General features: G+C 35.5%; 2 protein-coding genes across 2 annotated transcripts in view; one reads left to right on the forward strand and one right to left on the reverse strand.

Annotated features, from left to right (window-relative positions):
• The window catches only part of ARFIP1 (ARF interacting protein 1), a 1058373-nt gene that overhangs the window by 398964 nt on the left and 637406 nt on the right, over positions 1–22003 (reverse strand). The window lies entirely within an intron of this gene.
• FBXW7 (F-box and WD repeat domain containing 7) overlaps positions 14364–22003 on the forward strand; it is a 97322-nt gene continuing 89682 nt past the window's right edge. The window contains exon 1 of the mRNA XM_045505563.2: positions 14364–14488. The gene's annotated coding sequence lies outside the window, so the exon portion shown is untranslated. The remainder of the gene's footprint in view (positions 14489–22003) is intronic.

Consider the following 22003-nt stretch of genomic DNA (forward strand, 5'->3'; position numbering starts at 1 on the left):
GATTGGATTGAAATCTGCAATGGAAAATACGCTTTAAGAAAAGAAAGAAAAACATCAATTTTATAAGTTTTTCTTTATCACTGGGCTCCTAAAGACCAGCGACTACTGTATGTAAGAGTTGGTTGGGTAGATACTTTAAGCTAAAAAGCTCTGGTTTAGGTTGTTGCTTAAAATTTTAAGTTGATTAAAAATCATTAAATTTTTATAGTTAAATTAATTATAAATAATGCAATTTAATTAATTTATAATGCTAAGTAGATTTTTAAAAAATAGAATCTGTGTATTATCTTAGTTAAAAAAGTTACCAAAATATATCTGAAAGGAAGTTTTATCTTCCCACCTTCATATGCCTTGTTTCCTTTAAAAATTATGGCTTAATAAGAATAACATCTACCATGTTCTAATTATCACCAAACGCCAGATGTTGGGTACTTTATATATGTTATCTCTTTTAATCCTCACCTAAAACCTGTTTATTAACTATAAAATTCGTTTTAGAGTTGCAGCCATTACAAGCTTCCCTGAGATCATGGTAAGTGGTGGATCTAGGTTTTTACTTCACGAGTGTCTAACTTCAAAGCCCATGTTCTTATCCTTGGTCTTATCTGGGACCATCTGAAATTTGGATATGCGTTCATAATTTGGGAAACAAGAAAGACTAGTATAAGCCTTCCTAATTCAGACTATCAAAGAGTGGAGCAAAGTAGATAATAAGTAATTATTTATGGTTTTTGTTTAGTCATTTGTTATCTTCTAATCTGGACAGTACATGTGTGATTCTGGTATTTATTGAGAGTCTGCTAATAGCTAACTTCTTATGCAAACCACTGGAAATCATAAAATGGAGAAGTAAAAAATGGCCTTCTGGGAGTTTACCGTCCTAATTGGGAAAGACAGACAACAAGAAAGTTAAGGTATTTCAGAACATAGGTATGGAATAGAAGCTGTTGGAACCTTAAGTTGTTAGTTAATTCTTTTGGGGAGTATTGGCGAGAAGTCCTTGGGAAGCTGTTTTAAAAGACGTGAATTTAGAAGGAGTTGTAGATTTTATTCTTGTCATAGGTCCTAGGAATCTGCATTTTAACAAGCATTCCTGCCCCTTCCAGTGATCTTTAACTCCAATGACACTGAGAACTCTCACCGTAGGTGGTAGCTGAAGCTATGAGGGTGGATATAATAGTCTGAGGAGGTGTGTAGAATGAGAAAGGAAAAGTCAGAAACCTAAAAGCAACTGTATTTTAGGGAAGAGAAGGAAAGGCCTGCAAGAAGGAGGAGCGTTTCATAGTTACTGAATTGCTTACATGAATTAGGTAACGGGAGATCCTATAGGAGCTGGAAAGAGAATGCATCTAAGGAGAAGCAGGTTGTCATAGTGAGTTGGGTCTAAAGGCCATAGATTTTAGTCTTGGATTTACTAGATGTTATCCCTGTGTTCTTTGCCAAGCAAAATCATTACTCTAGGCTTTACAGTACATTGTATCCTGTCCCTTTAAATCAGAACTGTGTGTATCAGGCACAAAATGACATGAGTAATTGTGGTTTAGTTCTATAGAGGTTTATAGAAAGTAGTTTACTATGTTACAGCTTTGTCTTGTTGTTGGATCAGGATGCTGTTAGATTAGATTTGTGTGACAGTTATAATTAATATATAATAAGTGATCTCCTTTAGTGTCTAGGAATAGGATTGGATATGATTTAGATTTTGTATAAGTTGGGAATAATCAAGAAAGTAACTGAGGAAGAAGTTATTTGAGGCTGGAAAAGGGCGTGATAGTGATAGAGAAATTTCGAGTGTATCCTTTTTGTTTCTCTTTTGCTTCCACACTTAAAAGTTTTCCTAATTTTCTAATTTTTTCCCCCAATCCATGTAAGTTGTAAACGTGTAAAATTACAAACTTTGAAGGAAAAGTCTCAGAATTCTGATTGAGGTTACATTACAGTACTTGGGGGTGGGGGGTGGGGGTAGGGTTGTAATCTTACTCTTTACACCGAAAGTTGTGATTAATAGTAAATAAAAATCACAGTGTTACCCTTTTAAAGATAATGTTTCAGAAATAGATTGGTTTAATTTTTTAAAAGAAAAAATAAGTAAGCATAAGGGCAAAGGTTTATAACATATTGTCTCTACTGTTATAGGCAGTTAATTCCTAAATTTCAGAGTGTTGACTGGTTGTTGAAAGTCATAGGCAGTCCATTCTCTAAAGTATCTTTTAAAATTCATTTCTTAAAATCATATCTGGGATAATTTTTAAATATATCTTGGAGTAGCCAAGAAGTCCTTGGTTACTGAAAAATAAAGATAGAAATCATTGCTATATGGCCTTTGCTTATTACACATTTTGATACTGACTTTTGCTTTCTCCTTTATCTTTATTCTGTGACTAGAGCTTTATTAAAGAGTGAATTGAAAAGAAAACTGAATTCTATTATTTCTTGAATCCATAGAGTTGGATTAGGGCAGCTTCCTATTTGTAAGGCTTCATTCATTTACATTGTTTTCCATTCAAGAATCAATGTCACGTACTTGAGAATGTTCACGAAAGAGAGACCAGTGAGATTAAAGCAGTTGAACCTTTAAGCAGGAGGGAGATGATTAATAGAGCACTTTTCTGGAGGAAGTATGGTGTAGACAAAATCAAAAGGGCTGATATTAGTCTTGGAAATGATAGGGATCACTTTTTTCTTCACAGAGAGGAGAGAAGGAAGGAGGAGTCAAGAAACAAAACTTTTTGAGATTGAGAGGTAGAAGATTGACAGGAGCCTAGGTCTGAAATCTTCAGTCATCTCAATGAGGAGAGTAAAATACTTAGCAGTGTAAGTTCGAGTTGTTAAATACTTTATTTTATGTAGGACTCTTTAGTTTTGGTTCCTGTTTTCTGTTTTATCACAGTGGAAATTTAATAACTTTCCGTTTTTGATAACTTTTAGTAACTTATGTTACCAGAGTTAAAATTTGATTAGGATTTGACATTCTTAAAGTATTAATGTTATCTTAGACACATGTTGCAGAGAGAGATTTAAATGAGGAAGTCAGCTTAGTAAAGTGTATTCTCTGTGACCAATATTGGTAAATACTGTTTTCTCCTTAATAATTTGACATTTTCATAAGGGAAATAATCTCAAGTGTGCTGTCTGTGGACTAATAAAAAGATCACTCCTAAGGGGAAAACCTGGATGATTATTGTAAGGAATGTCATCCTCCTTGTGGCATTTTAAAAAAAAATTTAAAAACTGACTCAAAATATTTGTTTTTTTAGTACATAGTATATAGTAGAATTAATAATTTAGCATAATTTTGAGATCATATATTTTAATTCTGTTAATATAATCTGCATTTTTAAATGTTAATTTCTGGTTTTTGTTTATTCCAAGTATTTCACTCTTAACTATTATTTCTCAAAGCAAAGATAAAAATGGGCAATGATTTGGTTTGACGAAGTAATTCTTAAGTGTTTAACAGCAATAAAGTTTACTTAACCTCTCAGTATACGTTGGTTTTCCCCCTGTAACAGCAAATACTGAAGAACTTAGACTGGGTCTGAATAAAGCAGGTGGTGACACCGGATTTTGTTAAATACCATAATACTGGCAGTCCTCTTGTAAAGCAATATATGTGTCTCTGGAAAAAACCTAAAGTTCTGCAAAATCATACCCTAAAAATAGGGACAAGCCACTCAGGCCTATGCAGCTTTGTAATCTCTGTACTAACAAAACTGGTAACAGTTCTCATAAAATTTTGATATAACTAACCATTTGCACCCAACGTCAGTTAGTCTTCTCCTTTGAAATGTAGGTCCACAAGGGCATTCAATTCTGTTTAAGATAAATCGTGAAAATTAAAAATTCTTATCCAGGATGTAGCCTTCTTTATCTGTCCTCTTCACCACCCCGCCCCCCCCCCTTTTTTACGGTAAACATGCGGAAATATTTTCATGGCTTATTTATACTCACAGCTTGGCCAGATAGTCTGACATTGTAGAAATCCTAGCAGTTCTTGAAGCCGTTAACCAGCCTCTGCTTGCTCTCTTCCGCAGGATTTTCAGGGGTTTTTTTCCTTAAGGTCATCATATATTGCTAAGGCTCTTTCTGTGAGAAAGCTCATCCCTGATGGCTTTAAAACATTACTATGCTGGAGAAAATTCTTTCTGGACCAATGTGACTTTCACATTTTACTGATCTCATCCCTTAATGATGAAAGAATGGACTAATTCTCAGTACAGAAACATGTTATGTAGAAAAATAGACAGTTGTCTCTAGCTATCCCATTGCTGTGTCATCAGTCATGTATTGGACTGTATTTGTGCACGTTCGTGCTTATATTTATATAGTACTGTGTAGTAAAGGAAAAGGGCTTTGGAGTTTGGCCTGGCCAAGTGAATCAAATTTAGGTGACTGAGCTTTGGTTATGTGAGGATAATACTAACTATCTGGTAGGATTCTTTTGGAGATTGAGATAATTTACGTAAAACATCTAGCACAGTGGTTGGTATATAGCAGATATTCAACAAACGTTACTTCCTTTTCTAGTGATGAATCTTGAGACTGCAAAGATTAAATGACTATCCCTGTATGTAGCAAAAGTCAGATTCACTGACTGTGTAATTCTTATCTTAATTCCTGTCCTGACTATCATAATTCCTACACACGCACATACATACCTGTAGGTGCATAAATACATGCAGGTTCTCCTACTGATTTAAGGTTTATTCTTTCCTTAATTGATTTATGTTTCACTAGTTCATATTCTGTTCTATTCAGATATTGAGGCTGATAATGACCAAAGATTGGCAGGGAAGCTCTTTCCTTGATGTAAGTTCCTATTCTAATTAGACTAGCGCTGCTTTCAAGGGAAGGATGCTGTGTCAGCAGTTTAATTCATGCCTGTTTGCACTTTTCCAAGACTATAAAATGTTTCCCTAGCTACCTGATAATAGTCAGGCATCGGCAAATTCATTGTTTATTTTTTGAAAAAACATGGCATCTCCTTCGGTCAAAATAAAATATTGCCAGGTTGCTTGTTTTATGTTACTGCATTATGTTTATTATAAGAGTTTTCCTTTAGAGTAATTATAAATGAATATGAAATTAATTTGGTTAATATGAAGTTAACACTTTTCTATTTGTTTTTTCAGTAAAATTTCTACCTGTTAAGATGGTCATCATTTTATTTTTCTATTTATAGATAAAAATACAGCAACAAAGATTATTTTCTTTTCCCCAGACTGCTACCTTTTAGTGTAAAAAAGAAAGACTATCTTCAGTATTTCTGTAACTGAGATTTTTTTACATTATGTGCAGTTATTTACCCCACAGTACCATTTGCAGTAACGTTGGAGAATATGCATGCTCTACATTTTATGGAAGATGTGCTATATGAGTTTGTAGTGGTTGTAATTATGTTCTTTTATGTTTTGACTGTAAGATTCAGAACTCATAGGATTTGACATTGCAGTGTTTCATTGGCTTTCATTAAGTTTTTGAGCTGTTATAATAAAAGCTATAATTACGGATCCAAATTTGCATGTAGAAGTGATTGATTTTGAAATCGTATTACATATGCTAACATTTGTTTAGAATCGATTGATGTGTTTGATCAAATATAAGAAGCTTGAGGTACACATTTATTTTAACTATTAGAAAAGAAAAAATGCTGCTGTTTAAATTACGGCATGCCATCAATTTCTGAGAAGTGAGATATGACAACAAATATGTGTCTTTTAGAATCGATGAAATACTGCAGGTGTGTATATATATTTTAGGGCTCTTCTTTGGCGAGGAGCAAATTTTGTGTTGCTGGTTGTTGAGGACCCTACTCAGTTCTATGTGTATGCACAACTGCACCAGTTTTTTCATTAATTTGTTCCTTCTTTTAGTATTTATTGAGTGTCTTTCATGTGTAGAGCTGGGTCATGTTTCTGGTCACACAGGATTTCTTCCTTCTTAGAACTTCTTTTATATATCCAGAGCATAACACAAAACCAAGTAATTGTTTGATAGCACAAGTAGTACTTACTTATATCTCCAACTAGATTTCGAGCTATCTTAAGGGCAAGATTGTTGTTTTTTATATGTTATAGATCTGCTTCATTTCCTGGCACATACTTGGTAATTTGTTATAATTTCTTGATTAATTAAACTTTGTTTAGAATGGTAAGGAAAAGGAGTAGAGCATACACCTGAAAAGAGTGTCTATGATTATGCTTTAATATAATCAGGAGTTTTGAATTTTAGAAAAATAGAATCAAACTTTGTGACTCTAAAATGAGATACTAAAGATTTCTTCAAAATTAAGTGACTTTTCTGGATTTCTTTGACATTAGAAGAAATCCAGAAAAGCCCAGTGCTCTGGCAGCTGTGGCTTATTACCCAGCTGCAAAAGTGAATTACTGTTCTGAACATTGCTTGTGGAATCATGGAATGAAGAGGTGTCTAGAAGTAAATTAACTGGCTTCAAGCTGTATGTTGCATTCCCAAGTTTGTTAAATTTTTGGCAAATTTGGCAGCTGTTATACTGCTGTAGGAGCAGTGAGTGAATATTGTCCTAAATAGTTTCTATTAGAATCATTAAGATTCTAATCATACTGTAGTGGATTTACAATAGTTCCTGGTCTACAACATAGTGATTCAGTATTTTTATAGATTGTTTCATTTAAAGTTACTGTAAAATAACAGCTATATTTCCCTGTGCTATATAATACATCACTGTTAACTTACCTTATACATACTAGTTTGTATCTCTTAATCCCCTACCCCATCTTGCCTCTACTCCCTTCTTTCTCCCCCTTGATAGCTACTACTTTGTTTTCTGTATCTGTGAGTCTGTTTCTGTTTTGTTATATTCATTCATTTTATTTTTTAGATTCCACATATAAATAACAGACAGTATTTGTCTTTCTCTGTCTTATTTCACTAAGCATAATACCCTCTAGGTCGATCCATGTTGTTGGAAATGGCAGAATTTCATTCTTCCTTTTTCCTTTTTTTTTTCAATTGAAGTGAGTCAATTACAGTGTGTCAATTTCTGATGTACAGCAGCACGGTGTCCCAGTCATGCATATACATATATCTGTTTTCATATTCTTTTCAGAAATTCATTTCTTTTTTATGGCTGAATAATATTCCTCTCCCTGTGTGTGTGTGCGCGTGCATGTGCACGCGCACACACACACACACACACCCCCCACATCTTTTTTTATGCGTTCATCTATTGATGGACACTTAGGTTGCTTCTGTATCTTGGCAATTGTAAATAATACTGCTGTGAACGTTGGGGTGCATATATCTTTTCGAATAGTGGGGTTTTTTTTGATTTTTGGTTTTTTTTCAGATATATATGTAGGAGTGGAATTGCTGAGTCATACGGTAGTTCTATTTTTAGTTTTTTTGAAGAACTTCCATACTGTTTTCCATAGTAGCTGCACCAGTTTACATTCCCATCAACAGTGTACTAGGGTTCCCTTTTCTCTGCATCCTTGCCAGTTTACATTATTTGTAGACTTTTTGATGATGGCCATTTTGACAGGTGTGAGGTGATATCTCATTGTGGTTTGAGTTGTATTTTCTGATGATTAGCAATGTTGAGCATCTTTTTTAGAAGCCTGTTAGCCATCTGTATGTCTTCTTTGGAAAAATGTTTACTCAGATATTCTGCCCGTTTATTAGCTTCTTTTTTTTTTTAATATATTGCTAGATAATACATTCTTATAGCTACCACAAAGCTCAATACATAGAAGTTTGCCAACTATCCCAGAAGATCCTCCATGTGCCCTGACTCAATCATAGCCCCTTCCCTTCCTTTAATTAAGTCCTTTCCTCGAAGTTACTCTTACAGAAATCACTTCCTTTTGTTTATGATTCTCTTACTGAAGTATGTCTCCCTAGGTATTAGTGTTTAATCTTGACCATTTAAAAAAGACTAGCTGTTTCTTTTAAGTCTGTTTTAGTCTACAGATTCATTTTTCATACCTTTCTTGAAATTTACCTGTTTGATCTGTTTTTCAGTCTGGATTTGACTGATTGCATACACATAGTACAGTTTAGCACATTCATCCATCCTTTTTGCTTCCTCAAACTGGCAGTTGGATCCAGAGGCTTGATTGGGCTTGGTTTGATCCCTCTGTCAGGGCGTGGTGTTACTTCATTAAAAGTCAGTCACCTAGTGTCTGGTGTCCTTCCTTCTATGATGTTAGTAGCTGTTAATATTCGATGCCTTCATCCATTAATTTATTGGAGATTGCAGAGTGTTAGTCTTTGAATTCTCTCATTTCTTTTTCATTTACTAACATAAATAATTTTATAAAGAGATGCTTTCCCTTATTTGCTATTTGATTCCTTAGTGCTATATCATAGTTCACTTAGGAAAGGTAGTAATGGTGTATTATACCAGAGTATGCTAGTTTATCTGTTCGGATCATATTTGAAAGCCAAAATTATATAAATTGTCGATGATGATTAACCAACTGTAATTAAAAAAATTTAATTGGAGAAATAAAAATTTGTCAAACATATGAAGAGTACAGATTTTTCCAAATAACAGCAATTATCAAACTTGATTATCTTATACAAATGCCCATCAGAGGTAGAACTTTTAAATGGTATTTTTACCATTGGTAATTTTACACTATAGAAACTATATACAGCAATGAGAGTGCATAATGCTGAGCAAAAAACAAACAAATAAACCTTAAAAAAGACACAAGTTATACAAGAGTATAAATGTATTATTTTATTTATATAGATTTCAGAAACAGGAAAAATTAATCTTGGTGTTAAAAGTCATGACAGTGGCTATCCTTGTGGGTGAAACAGGCTAGTTTCTGTTAAGTCACTAGGGGGGTTCTGGGTTATCAGAATGTTCTTTTTTAAAATTAATTTTAGCTTTATTGAGGTATAATTGACCTAAAATTTTAAGATATGTAAAGTGTACATTGTGGTGATTTTATATACGTATACATTGTGAAAGAATTTTCCCATCTAGTTAATTAACACATTCATTACCTCACTTCACATATTTCTCTCTCTTTCTTTTGGTGTGAACATTTAAATTCTACTCCCTTACCAATTTCAATTTTATAATACAGTGTTATCAACTATAGTCACCCTGCTTTACACTAAATCCTCAGACATTGTTAATCTTATAGCCGAAAGCTTGTACCCTCTTACCAACCTTGCCATATTTTCCCCAGCCCCCAGCAGTCACTTTTCTTCTCTGTTTCTATGTATATGTATGTATGTGTATATGCACCACATCTTTTTTATCCATTCATCCATTAGCGGACTCTTAGGTTGATTCTGTATCATAGCCGCAGTGAATCATGCTACAGTGAACCTGGGAGTGCAGATATCTCTTCTCTTGGAGGGAAGCAGTCAGTTGGAGCTCTTTGAGAAAGACAAATAGGGTGGTGGGGGAGTTAAAATCTTGCCACGTCAAGAATGATGTAGTGAAATTAGAGTGGTTATGTTTGAAGAATAAGCTAGATAGCATATAGGATTAAATTTGATTTTTGTGGCAACCAGGGAGGCCATGCCAAGTAGAAATTCAAGGACAGAGATTTCAGCTTTGGTAAAGGAAGAAGTAAGTGTAAAGTTGATCAAAAAGTACAATGTGTGGCTCAGGTCGTGGAGGCTGCCGATCACGGAAAGGATTTAAGCAGAGATTTGGTCCTCTTTCATCAGAACACTGGCATTTGTTGAACACCTGCTGATATAAGCGCTTGATCTGTGTTAGTTCTTACATACCATACCCTTTGAGGTCCATTTTTCACATACCATGCTTATGACCTACTAGCAAGCAGACCTGAGGCCTTCTAATTCAGCTCTTCCCTTCCTCAGCTGTTGCGATCTTGGGCAGGGCCTTTAAATCTCTAGATTCAATTTCTACAGCTGTAAAATCAGGGGGTTAAATAAGAATAGTCTTAAGCTTTCCAGCTCAAGAATTTATTCATCTTTGTATGGCTTATAACGTACCTGCCCACCCAGACCAGCAGTGTTCAGATTTTTGGTCTGAGAACCTCTTTCACTCTTAAGAAGTATTAAGGACCTGATTGGAAGAAAGGTGATGTTTAGGGCTCTGAGAAAGGAGAATGGTCCCTATCTTAGGAGGAGCTTTTATATGAAAGAGTTGCAGCGATGTCATGTTACTGTCACCTGTGCCCTTTCTCGTGGTGCTTCGAGATTTTTATTATGCCACGTTGGAAGACAGGTCGGTCTAGTGGAATGAACATAAACCTTGGCTCAGACATGTCTGAATTTCAAACATGTTACTAAATCTTACTAACTGTAAATCTTTGTAATCTAAGTGACCTTAATCCAAGGCTATTTCCTGTTTTGTAAAATGGAAGTGACGATGTCAGGGTTGTAGATTAAATGAATGTGCTGTACCTAGCACAGAGTTGGTCCCTAGTGGGCACTCTGTAATGTTTGCTGATTACATAAATGTGGTGGGAATATCTTTACTAGTTTGAATATAAAACAGGCTTCTTCACCTGTGAGATTCCGTGTTAATATTTTAGTTTCTGTGTCTGCAGTAATCAAACTGCTGTAGTAGAAAAATTAAGGCATGTTTTTTATGACTTTCAATTAATTATTATTATTCTTTTGAGTTAACCTACTTTTGCTTAGGTGAGAGGAATAACTTCAGAATGAAGGAATCCTTTCCAGAAACTTGGAAGTTCTAAGAGATATTCCTTCAAACAGATCTGAAAATCAGCAGTTTTGGAGAGCAGTGACCACCATTATTGTCTTCCCGGTTATTTGAATGGCTGAGTTTAGTGGTAAAATCCTTAGGCCGTCGTCATTGTGATAAGGAATTCGAGTTGTGACCGACCCACAATGCTTCTTCTTAGTTTTAGATTGAGTGTACAACACAGCATTGTTTGTACTGAAATTGAGGGTGTTTGGAAGTTTGAGAGTGTTTTACAACCACTGCCTTGTTAGGTTTGTCCAGAAATACTGTTCTATAACCTGAAAAATTTTAAAAATTTCTTGTCTGAAAAATTACAGATCATTACATAAGGGATCTAGTTTACTGATTGAATCATCATGACAGTGTTGCTTTATTTCATTATAACTAGAAAAGATCTTTGTAAGGAAATCATGGTAGTTATTACTATTTAAAAAATAATAGCTCTTAGTCTTCACTAAAAAAGAAAGAATAGTTTTAAGTGTATTGTAATTGTTTCTTGGTATTAAAATGAGTATTTTACATGTTTGATTATTTTGTTAGTGATGGTGATGGATTTGCTTTTATTTATTTATTTATTTTTCGGATGCTTTTTCAGTCACTGTAGACATTGGTATGTAGTGATGGAAATGGACTACAGTGAAGTTTGTTTTACCCGGTTCCTACTATGATTATATAACTTCTAGAAGTTTTTCTCATCTATATATCTTACAAAGGTCTGATTAGGGTAGATGGTTGTCTCATATTTAAAAAAAATATAGTATCTTTATAGCCACTGTACTCTGCTTTTTGGGTTACAGGGCTTATATCTTTGGTCAGCATTGTATCCCCAGTGCCTGGCACATGTTAGAATTTAAATATTGTTTCTTTTTCAATTCAGATACACATTTTCGGAAGGTGCACTGGGTGCAGTGCAGTCAGGCAGTATCTTCCCCCAATATGTCCACTCAGCCTTCCTGCCAAGAATTTGAAGAGGAAGATGGAATGCTTGTTTCTGAGAGTCAACCTGTGAATAGTGATTCTCTGGCATATTCATCTAAATGAGGTACTCGTTTGGCCTCAGAGACCAAGAAAGGAAAACCAGGCAAGAGTTACCTGAGTCCTAATTGCACACATATTGACTAAAACGTCCCAGGGACCCAGGCATGGGGGGATCAAGCAATAGCAAATGAGACTGGGATTCCTAAATTTATTTTAACACCTATATTGTGATATGATTCCTGTACAGCAAACCACACATATTTCAGATGTACAATTTGATGAATTTTGATAGATATATACACCAATGAAATCACCACCACAATCAAGATAGCTAACATTTCCATCACTCCCCAAGGGGTGCAATTTTCGAATTCTCAGTTTATCCCTTCCCACCCTCTTTACTTACTGGTAACCATAAGTTTGTTCTCTATGTCTGTGAGTTTGTTTCTGTTTTGTAGATAAGTTCTTTCTGGCTTTTTTTTTTTTTTTCAAGATTCCACATATGATTGATATCATATGGTGTTTTTCTTTCTCTTTCTCACTTACTTTACTTAGAATGACGATCTCCAGGTTCATCCATGTTGCTGCAGATGGCATTGTTTTCTTTTTTATGGCTAAGTAGTATTCCACTGTGTGTGTGTGTGTGTGTGTGTGTGTGTGTGTGTGTGTGTGTGTACACACCACATCTTCTTTATCCAGTCATCTGTTGATGGACATTTGGGTTGTTTCCATGTCTTAGCTATTATAAATAGTGCTGATATGAACATTGGGGTGCGTATGTCTTTTCGAATTATGTTTTTCTCTGGGTATATGCCCAGGAGTGGGATTGCTGGGTCATATGATAAGTCTGTTTTTAGTTTTTTGAGGAATCTCCATACTGTCCTCCACAGTGGCTGCACCACTTTACATTCCCACCAGCAGTGTAGGAGGGTTCCCTTTTCTCCACACCCTGTCCAGCATTTATCATTTGTGACTTTTTAATAATGGCCATTCTGCCTGGTGTAAGGTGATAGATACCTCATTGTAGTTTTAGTTTGCATTTCTCTAACAATCAGTGATGTTGAGCATCTTTTCATTAGGATTCCTAAATTTAAGAAGTAAATAACAAGAGAACATTTTCTCCCCTTGTGCTCTACAATAGTTGCCAACCTAAAGTTATGCTCACTAGTTTGTGAACACTATTTAAAAAACAGTCACTAGATTTGTAAAATAATAGTGAGGCAGCAGAGAGGCCAGAGCTAAAAAATTTGAGTCACTACTTGCTCATTGTGACGGTGTTGAGGCTTTCCTTAAAGATCCTGAGTTATTTCTGAAATTTAGCAGATTCTGGTTTTCTTTGGTCCTGTGATCACCAGCTCTTTGTGTAGTGGCTTCAGATGTTGTTCCTTCAAGTCCAGTTGCTCATGTGACCCTATTCTATTCTTCATTCCAAAGTCTCCCTACAGCACAGTTCACAGTGAACGGTGTGCTGCTTACTCGTCAGTGCCAGGAGTTGTGGGCCCTGGGGAAGCTGCCTCCGTGCCTGTTGGAGTGGGAAAATCAGTGTTCTGGCCTTCGTCTTGGCACCCTGATGTGATAGTATCTGGTATGGGTGTAGGGAAGTCCCAGTTCCAGGCCCAGAGCAAAGAAGACCTAAACCTTCTTCAGCATGTAGCAGTGGGAGAGTCAAGGAAGGAAGAGAAGTGTTTGCATTGTCTTCAATTAATTACACATTTTTAATTGAGGTGCTTTTATATAAAGTGAAATGCACAGATGAATTATGACAAACGTATGTTTATATAACCATAACCAACACACCTCAATCAAGATACAGAATTTCTATCACTCCCCACATTTCTCTCACACTCCATCCCATTCAGTCCACACTTAGGCAACTACTACTTTTCTGATTACTATCACTGTAGATTAGTTTTGTGTATTTGTAAACATCATATAAGTAGAATCATATGGTGTTGCTTTTTTGTATCTGGCCTCCTTTATTTAACGTTCTGTTTTTGACGTCTTTGTTGTTGCATGCATCAGAAGTGCATTCTTTTTTATTTCTGTGTACTATTCCATTGTATGAATACATCTCAATTTATCCATTCTTCTCTTGATGAGTATTTGGGTTGTTTTCAGTTTTGGCTATTCTGAATAAAGCTGCTTTTATAAGCATTCTTGTACAAACCTATTTGTAGACATTTCTCTTGGTTAAGTACCTGAGAGTGTATGTGCTAGCTCATAGAGTGTGTGTTTTTATGAGAAATTGCCAAATGGTTTACTGCAGTGGCCAGTAGCCGTGTATGAGAGAGTTTTCAGTTGTTTCCAGTTTTCACCATTTGGTGGTGTTTGTAATTCTTGTGATGGGAAATTGTGGTTTTAATTTACATTTCCTTGATGGCTAATGTTATTGAGCACCTTTTCATATGTTTATCAACCCTTTTATATCTTCTTTACTCAACTATTTGTCATTCACCTGTTTTTTCCACTCAGTATTTGAATGGTAAATGACCGAATTACTCCATGACTGAATTCTGTTATCATTTACCTTTCTCATCCAGATTTCAGCTTTCATATCCAGAGCCGACAACCCCCCTGCTCTGAGCCATGATGACAGCACCGCTCCACCTAAAAGACTTGTAGGAGGGATCTGTTAGCTCAATAGAATTTTTTTCAGTGGAACTTCATTCTTGGACTACTACAAAGAAATAGAAATACCTGGTGACAGCTTAAGATGGACACTTCCATTTTTATATTTTAAAAATCTGTAATCACCAAGGTTTTTAGTTTACAGTCTATGAGAAAAGAGTATAAAGACAAACCAAGACGTATTGAAGATGGATAGAGGTGAGATCAATTTAGGAACATCTTGTGCACTGTGCTTAGGGGTTTAGATTTATCCTCCAGAATAGTATTTGTAAGTTTTGCAGAATCACTCTCGTGTTGCTAATTCTGTCTTTGCACACTATCCCCCCGCCCCTTCTCTCACAAGTTCTCTCTTCACCTGTTTAATATTTTGCCCTCTTTTGAGCAAAGGGTTTAGCATGTAAAAAGTTCAGAAATTGCCACTGAGCTGTTGACATTTCACTTTCTGGCAGCAGCACAGAGGGTAGATGGGGTGGGGTGGGAGACAAAAGATAGGGAAATTACTAGCGGTGTTATTCAGATAGCTTGGGCAAGAGACAGATGATACATGCTTATTAAACAAAACTAGAAAAGTGGGGTTGATTGTAGAGCTACTTAGGAGGTAGACGTAGGAGGACTTAGTGATGATAAGATTGGGTGAGAAGAATGTGGGAACAGGCAAAGGTGGTGGTTGGGATGATGGGAACCAGAATGATATCTAGATTTCTCCTTCCCCGCTTTGTTAACTTTCAGAAAAGTTCCAGGTACAGTACTAAGAACTTACTTTACCCCAGAACCATTTGATAAGTTGCCAAAATGATGCACCGTCACCCCCAAACACTTGAATATCCGTTTTTTTTATAAACAAGGACATTCTTCTGCATAATCACAATATAACCATTACAATCAAGACATTAGCATTGGTATATTAGATTGTCTATTCCTCAGACCCCATTTGAGTTTCACCAGTTGTTCAAATAGTATCTCATATACGGATAAGATTCCATTCAGAATAATGGGTTGCATTTATTTATCATGTATCTGGAACAGTCCCTTGATATTTTGTTTATTTTCATTCCTTTAATACTTTTGCATATTGCAGGTCAGTTGTTTTGAACAGGGACCCTTCATTTGGGTTTGTTTCGTGTTTCCTCGTTAGTGGATGCAGGTTATGCATTGTTGACAGGAACACCCCAGAAGTTATGCTGTGTCACTCTCATTGCTTCTTATTAGGAAAACATGATTTCAGTTTGTCCCATTACTGATGCTCACTTTCAGGCTTTCTCAGTCTTCTTACACTGGGAAGACACTTCAAATAGTTTTCTGATCTTGGGAACCTCCACGTAAAAATTGTTGTATCTGCAGCTCATAGTACATTCGCTTGACCGGTAAATTGTAGATATGATTCGTTGATGATTATCAGTGCTCTTTTGAGTACAGAATGCCCTTTTTCTGTGGATATGTTTATATTGGCAAATTTATTAGCCTCTTCTTTTTCTATGGTCCCCCCTTCCCACAGAGGGTATCCGCTGCAATACAAGTTAATAGAGCAGATTGAGGAAACTCCAGTTTTTTCTTTTTTTTTAAACTTTACTACTTTACCTTTTTTACCTTGTCTAAATAGGCCTTACCACAAATTTTTACTGTTTGAGTTCCAAATGAGATACAGTGTGTGCAAGAGTAGTTCCCCTCCCCCAATATTTAAAACTAAAAATACCTTTTTAGCCAGCTTTTCTTGGGGGAAAATGTAACCCCTTGGTAATTAAGCTTAGCTTACTTTCCTTGAAATTAATCTCTTTTATCATTTCATAAATTTTGCCAACTCTTAAGAAACGTAATAAATCTCATATAACTAGCTTAAACCAAAATGGGACTTAATTTTTCTTAATGTAGGCTCAGCAGATTTAATTTAAATGAAGGTTGTAAATTGATTTTAATTAATGTTATTTACAACATGAAAATTTCTTGACGTTGTTGAATAGTAAAGCAACTAAAACCATAAGCCAAAGCAATATGAATATAAAAATATTGCCTAAGACACAAATTTATTTAAGACTTTGAAAAAACAGTTCCTTATTCAGTGACATGATCAGGCTCAAATGTAGTCCTAGCAGTTAGAAAATTACTGCTTTTATAGGCTCAAATGGGCATAAAAGCGTTCATTTTGAATCGTAGAAATAGGAATTATATTTTCCTCTTTACTGTGAGTTTACCTCTTTAATTTACCTTTTTAATGTAAAAATTACATTCGTCTTGTTTTTTGCATCAGAAATATTAATTCAAGATCAAACACGAGATAAGCAAGTACATACAAATTTCCTTTTCAACTGAAATGAGACCTTTCTTAGTCTACTCTTGATGTTCATAGAAGAAGATTGTTCAGATGTGTGAGAAGTTGAAAACTGCAGCATAATGTTCATTGCTTTTTGTAAATAGTAGAATATTCTTTTCTTCACAGAAGTCCAGAGCTTGCCTGGGCAGATCAATGAAACTCATCTTGAATGTATAAGACTACAGGTTCTTCCTTTTTTTCTTAAGTCACCTTCCCACAGTCAGAAGATTCAGAGAAGGAGTTCCTGCCCAGTGATACACGTGTGTTGAAAGAGAAGGAAAATCAGTTTGGTTTTGTTCTGCAGCTTCTCCAGGTGGTTTCCAATAAGACTTGAAACTTGCTGCTGTCTTCTGCACTCACGCCCGAGCAGCAGTGGAAACATTTCAACATTTCTTTTTTGTAACATGATGTTTTCCAAAAGTGTATTTTCCTTTTAAATCCAAGAATCTTCTTCCTTGAAGTCAAAAGTATTTTCTTCGTACCTTATGGAGACTGGAGAGTGTTAAATTGGCTAGTTTCTAGCCATTCTTCATCTTCAAAGTATTCAACAAAATCTTTCTTCTGTTGTCTTAAAAGGACCCCTTTCAGCTCAAATACCCTGTTGAGAACTTTTCCTCTGCTGAGCCACTGGATTTCTTTATGTAGTGGGAGATATTCTTTAAGTATTCCAGAATGAAATGACCTTTGTTCAATGAAGTTAACCATTTTGCAGTGTTTTTCAAAACATTTTTATTTCATCCCAAGTGTGTTTGACACCAGTCCATGGATGCCTTGAGTGTTAGTTCAGGTCCCCAGAGAAACAGATGTCAAGACAAGTTTTGAGGTGCAGGGAGCCCCCCATCCAGAGCTGGCTGTCAGAGCATTCCCACCAAGCTCAGTCGTTTGCTGGGTGGAGCCTGAGGAGGCACGGCTGGTGTGACTGCCATGGTAGATTTCCGGGTGAGGCTGCTGGAGGTGGTCTGGCAGCTCTGCTCGTCATAGCAGGTTCAGATATCAGAGCAAGTCCTCACTATGACCACCACACCCTCCACATCCCACTGGGCTCCAACACCATCCTGCGGTGCAGACACCTTTCTTACCCTGCTCCCATTTGACACCCCCACCGAAACAGAAGTTCTCATTCTGCCCTGCCTTTACCTGCTGGGCTTCACAGTGCGGATCCCTCGTCACTGTTCTCATAGTCAGGCTCCTTCCTGACTATGGAGAGTTTGGCTGGAGATGCTAGAATTGGTTGTCATTAGTGTCTGTGTGATAATTAAAACCTGAGGTTTCAAAGAAACTGCAGAGAAGGAAGGAGCTGGCAGTGGAGAACAACAGTGCTGCCTGAGGGACAATACCAAGAAAAGGGGTGATACCAGGGGAAACCAAGGGACGTGAGAGTTGTAAAGAAGCGATGAATGCTTGTTCAATAATGTTAAAAGCTACAAAAATAGTAAAAGATCCAGTGGGATTTAGCAACCAGTTTAAAATTTAGTTACAATGGAAGTAAACTGAGATGGCAAAGGCAGTGGAGTTGAATGGCAACAAGGAATTAAATTTGGTCATAACAAAAATATATATTTAATAACATAAAAAATACATATTGTCAGGTGGACTGAGAAACAGTGTTTTGCATCCTTTCTGGTAAAAATATACAGGATTGATGAGGCATGCGGATTTAAAATATTCAGTTCAGAACCAAAACTTAATGAATACTTGCTGCTTGTGTGAACACTTGTGTGATGCTCCCCATGTTGTTCATTTTGTGTGGATTTTTGTTTATCTGCATTACTAGGGATCTGTTCAGCCAATTTTGCAGCCCCTGGAAGATTTTCACCCTAAGCTCTGCATAGGATTTCCCAGTTTGCTGCAGTATAGGGGATGTGGCACTAGAATTACTCAACAGATAATGTGCTTTTGAAGTATTAATCTTCTTAGTCACATCTTTCATAGCATGTGCTAAAAATAACAAGAAACTTGATAAAAGGAAAAATTATTTTTATGACTTAGAATATAATTTATAAATAAATGTTAAGATACTAGATTTATACCCTATCAATTTCAGGAGTCTTATAAGGGACTTTGTTCAGTACAGACTACAACTTAAAAAAATGGGTTTAAAATAATTGATACTGTTTTTGTGATCTGGTTTATAGCTCTTCTTTGGTGAGGAAAGTATGCTCAGCACAAGACCAGCTTTAAAAGACTGGATAATTATTTACTCACTAAATAAGTGTTTTGAGGACCTCTTGAACCGAGCATTTTTGTAGGTGCCGAAGATAGTGGTGAAAAAGGAAAATCTCTTTCCTTATGAACTTAAACTCTAGTGGAAAGAGGCAGATAATACATGAAGAAATGGGTGGATGGGCAGATAGGCACTCATTATGTAACAGACACTCTCAGTGCTGTAGAGGAGTCCAATGGAGGAAGGGAGTAATGAGATGCAAGGGAGTGATTATTTTCAATAGGATTATTAGGGAAAGTGTCATTTGGAGGATGTTTGAATATTCCTGAAGGAAATGTGGGAAGAACCATGCAGGTACATGAGGGAGAGCATCCGGCACAGGGTGTGCCCAGCACAGAGTCTCTGAGGTAGCAGTGTATTTCCCTCTTCAAGAAAGAACAAGGACAGAAAGGGTGGAGCAATGTGAAAAAGGGAGAACAGTATAATAGGAGCTCAGAGTGGTGGGATTTGCATAGATTATGCAGGGCCTAACAGACAGCCATTGAAAAAATTGACTTTTATTTGGAGTGAAGATGGGAAGCTCCTGGTGGATTTTGAATAGCAGAGTGATATGATATGACTAAAGTGTGTATTCCAGATACTTACTTTTAATCACTTTGAACATAGTGATTAATAAATTATTAATTTGACATCTGGAGAGTTCATACTGTGAAGCTGGAGAATTATTACGTGGTGTGGCAAAAGGGAACTCCAGGTGATGAGGGAAGCTCTTCTAGAACACTCTTAGACTGAGAACAATGAGAGGGATGGTGTTTAATTAAGAGGAGTGATTTAGGGAGACTTTAGGCGTCTGAAACATTTCATTATTCCCTCTCTCTGAAACCATTGTTTTAGATTTGTATATATATATGTATACACACACAGAGTTGTAATGTAAAATCTGATTTTACTGTGGGTTCTGGTCAGGTTAAGAGTCATTAACTTGTAAAGAAACATTTCTAAACATTATCCTCTAGAAAATTAGTATGTGCCTGAAGCATATTGAGTGCCCAGTGAGTATTTGTTTTAGAGTAATAATCTTTGAGGGCTGTAGTGATTCTGGTTTTGGAAAAGAAGGCAATAGCAATGTTAGAGAATAGTATTCTTTTAGGACTTTATCATATGCAGTTATGTAGATTGAGGCACATGAAAGAAATCTCAGTTGAGTGTCAATTTCTGGTCCCTGCTTTGCTCTAAGCTATCTTGAAGCTAGCAAGCTTGAGGAATACTTAATCTCTTTGAACCAAGATTGCTTTATCTGTGAAGTGAGGAACATTTTCAATTTAAAATTTCTTTGGTTTATCAGTATTATTCCTGAACTTTAAATCATTTTCATTCTCATCATGCCCAGTTGTCAGGAAATCATAGAATTTAATGTCAAAATATATTAGCCATCAGATTTTATTTTACTGATTTCAAGTTCCATTTCACTGGTTATTGATAAAAACGTAAGTCGTGTATCTGATATAGTTTGACATTATATACTGGTAAGAAGAAATAAAAGAGAATCCTCAAATTTTACATAGTTTTTTAAAGGATATAGGCTTCTGCTTGTTTATGTTTGATTTTCGTATGACAGTGTCCTAAATCATACAAAAAGTTTTCTCTTAAAAAGTTTAAAATTAGGATTATAAAAAGTAAAATTGTGCTTTTATTAATACCTCATTTATTAACTTCTCCTGTATGGCATTTTCAAGTTTTAGATTATGGGTGCTTGATTTTTTTAATCTGGGACTTTATAAGCTATTTTTTAAAGTGTCTTTCCTCCCTTAAAAGATTTAGTAGTTGATTCTGATTTCCTATTAATTACTAGATAAATATTTATTAATTTAATTAGGTCATTAGCTTATTTAGAATATTATTAGAAAACTTATTTTCTAAAAATACTATTTTTTGTTTAAATTTAATACCAACAGAAAATGAATTTTTTTTCTCTTAGTTTCTATATATTATCATATTCCATTCCTGAAATCGGTCAGAGAAATCCAACCCAATAAAATATGCTACTTGGAAAAATTTTTATGTAAGTCTGTCAGTAGGTATTTTAAGCCTCTTCAAATCTGGATTTCCTATAATCTGACTTTTAGCTGTGTCATTGTATGTTTTATATTGGCTGTGCTTTAAATCTGATTCTTCTACTTGTATTTAATCACTTTTGACCAGGTCTGTCTAATCTGTATTACTCTGAAAGCTATTTACATGCCACACTGTAAATATGAGTCAGTTATCTTTATTGACTTAAGACATTTCTTCTCTGTTCCCCTCAATATAACACTAACATTACACAATGATAATGATTTGAATTTATTATTCATAATTGGTTAACAGAAGTGTTCACTGATAACCAGTATCAGTACTATTTAGAAATGCTGGATATAAACTTTCTGTTTGTAGGCTGGCCGCTTACCAACAGTCTCCTTATTTCTTTACACCCATTCTCTGTGATTTATGACCTTTGTTCTCTCATCTTTTCATTTTGTAAGCTGCTCTTAATATGTCATTGAACCCGTTTCATTCTTACAAAAATATGCCTGTTAGGTTGGGCACACAAAGGGCAATTTGCATGTTATTTTTAAATTGATTTCCTGTGATATTTTCATAGTTTGTCTTTGACATGTACTAGCTAGCAAGTTTTGATGATCTTTATTTCCTGTAGTTTATCTTCTGAAAACAATGGATATATATATATTCCATTTTCTAAGAAACTCTACCTTTTGCCTTGAAGATAAATTTTATATTGTGCTTGCCATAGTTGTACATAAGAACCACTAGACTTTTAAAGCCACATGAAGCATATATTATAGCAGTTTATTGATTACATTTGATCATCAGAATCTCTTGCACCAAGGAAAGTTTCCCTCCTCTTCCCCTAGAAGACTTATTTCATTCCTTTCTCTTCAAATTTCAAACATCATTCACAGCTGATAACCTTGCTTCTTCCTATTTTACAAAACAAAAACAAAAACCAAAGGAAGAAATAATTGAAGGAATGAGTCGGGGACTTCCAAAGACTCCTACCACTATAAAAACCCACCTACTTAGAATTGTTCCCACATTGAGAAATATGGTGAAAAGAAGTAAATTTAAAGTATTTATATAATATCACTTTGCTTTTCCACCTATTACCATAAATGAAGTATCCATTTTTCTAACTAAAACTAGTTCTTCTACTTTAGAATGCTTTTTCGTCATCCCTTTTTAA

The sequence above is a fragment of the Camelus bactrianus genome, chromosome 2 (genome assembly GCF_048773025.1).
Source record: "Camelus bactrianus isolate YW-2024 breed Bactrian camel chromosome 2, ASM4877302v1, whole genome shotgun sequence".
NCBI lineage: Eukaryota > Metazoa > Chordata > Mammalia > Artiodactyla > Camelidae > Camelus > Camelus bactrianus.